Raw genomic sequence first — 2,131 nt, 5'->3', positions numbered from 1 at the left:
ATCTTTGCTCCCCTGGTTAATTATTCACCCCTACTTGATTGTTTGACACTATTCTTTGATTTCATTGGTTATTCTGTTGATTCTGCTAGTTTTGATTGCCCCAAGACAAGTTTGGATGATATCTCCAACCAGGATTATACGTGTTGGAATAAGGATTGTTCTGTTGTCTTTAATTCCCTGCCAAGTAGTTAACTTGTTCCGATGATGATGAAGTTGAAGCAAAGGTGTTCTCTACTTGGCATTCATTGCTCACGTGGTTACTTGCACAAAAATCACAAGTCAGTTGAGGTGCTTGAATAGAATTCACTTGCATACCTCCCAATTGCTTTTGACGTGTTGTAAGTTAGGCTGAAATGGCCGTGTAAGCATCAACTTCATGAAGACCCATAGGCTTCTTTGACTGCATCCTCTCATTCGGTCTCTGATAATTGTTACTCGCTCGAACTTTAAGCAACTCATAAGCTTCTTCCGGTGTCTTATTTTGCAATTCTCCCTGAAATGCTACATCTACCATCATTTGCACATTAACCATCAACACATTATAGAACGTTTGGACTTGCATCCAAACTGGAAACCCATTATGTGGACACTTTCTTAGCAGTTCTTTGTATCTTTCCCAAGCTTCATACAGTGATTCAGTCTCATCCTGTAGAAACGATGTAATATCGTTTCTCATATTTGCAGATTTCGCTGGAGGGAAGTATTTAGTAAGGAATTTCTGGACCAATTCAGTCCAGGTTGTGATTGTTCCTGGTGGTAATGCCATTAACCATCCTTTTGCTTTATCCCTTAATGAAAAAGGAAACAATCTTAATCTGATGGTGTCATCTGACACTCCATTTGATTTGAAGGTATCGCAGATCTCCAAGAAATTTGCAATGTGTGAATTTGGATCTTCCTTCAAATCTCTCTTAAATTGAACCAACTATTGGATTATCTGGATGATCACCAGCTTTATTTCAAAAGTATTGGCTTGCACTGGTGGCCTAGTTATACTTGGACCACTGCCATCGACTGTAGGTACTGAAAATTCCCTCAATGTTCTATTCTCCGCCATCTCAATGACTATAGCCTCTCGTTCTCTTCTTTCTCTGTTAAGTCTTCTTGCAGTTCTTTCAATCTCTGGATCAATAGGAATCACTGGATGACGTCTAGCTTTTTGCATAAACTACACAGAAAGAAAGAAAGCGCGAGATCACAAGCTAACAAAGAAAAACAGCAAAATTAAACTAGAAAACAATTAAAACTAAAATTAAACTCCAATCTAGCTAACACAAGAAAAGTTCAATGTTAACACAAAATCAATCCCCGGCAACGGCGCCAAAAACTTGGAGCGTTGAAGTTACAACATGCAATGTATAGCAAGTGCACTAGTCGCAAAAAGTAATAAAGTGATAAGTAAAGTATCATTCCCACGAGGATTGTTTGTTAAGCACTGATTTTCCTAGTTGTTGTCAAGTTGGAGAAAACGAAAAATATTGGATTTGCGCGAGAATTTTAAGCTAAGTGAAAACAACATTTACTACGTACTTAAAAGGCTAATTAATGACAGTAAAACTAATTCGAGAGAAAATATTAATTAAGGCAGACGGTTAGGGCTTTGACTTCACTAGGAATTTATGAAATAATCTACAAATTATGCTACTTCTACACTCACATGCACGGATTATAAACCAGACTCCCTAATGTGTAAAACATACCTTCTCATGCTATGTTTTCCTACTTTTCCCTATTAAGCTTCTACACCCAACAAATTAAAGATTAGTAGTTCCAAGTTCGTTAAGCTAATGGAATCCTAAATTGATTTCATTGATTCTCAAACCTATCTTTAGCGTTCAATACAACAATGGCGATTACCCTAAGAAGCACATGCATGATTAATTTTTCAATCTCATCATGTTCAACAAATAAATTTAGTAAAACAAGAATAATCACACAATAATAGAATGTAAAAGCAACAATAATCTATTGATTAAACATAAAAATCCTAATCACATCAAAACCCTAACCCAAAGTGAGTTAGTTCATACTAAAATTAACACAAATAGAAATAAAAACAGTAAACAATGAATTCAACATGTTGGAATCAAGAGAAGAGAACAAAAATCTTCCCTATTTGATGAATCTAAAG

The 2,131-nt window shown here is 35.9% G+C and overlaps 1 non-coding gene across 1 annotated transcript; it reads left to right on the top strand.

Annotated features, from left to right (window-relative positions):
* The first annotated feature begins 572 nt into the window (after window positions 1-572).
* Window positions 573-679, top strand: LOC116113952. Its single transcript, XR_004125491.1, has one exon. It is a non-coding gene; the product is annotated as a small nucleolar RNA R71 (small nucleolar RNA).
* The last annotated feature ends 1,452 nt before the right edge of the window (window positions 680-2,131 follow it).

Source organism: Pistacia vera, unplaced genomic scaffold (genome assembly GCF_008641045.1).
Source record: "Pistacia vera cultivar Batoury unplaced genomic scaffold, PisVer_v2 Contig692, whole genome shotgun sequence".
NCBI lineage: Eukaryota > Viridiplantae > Streptophyta > Magnoliopsida > Sapindales > Anacardiaceae > Pistacia > Pistacia vera.
The sequence above is the reverse complement of the archived record's forward strand: the minus strand, read 5'-3'. Positions and strand labels throughout refer to the sequence as shown.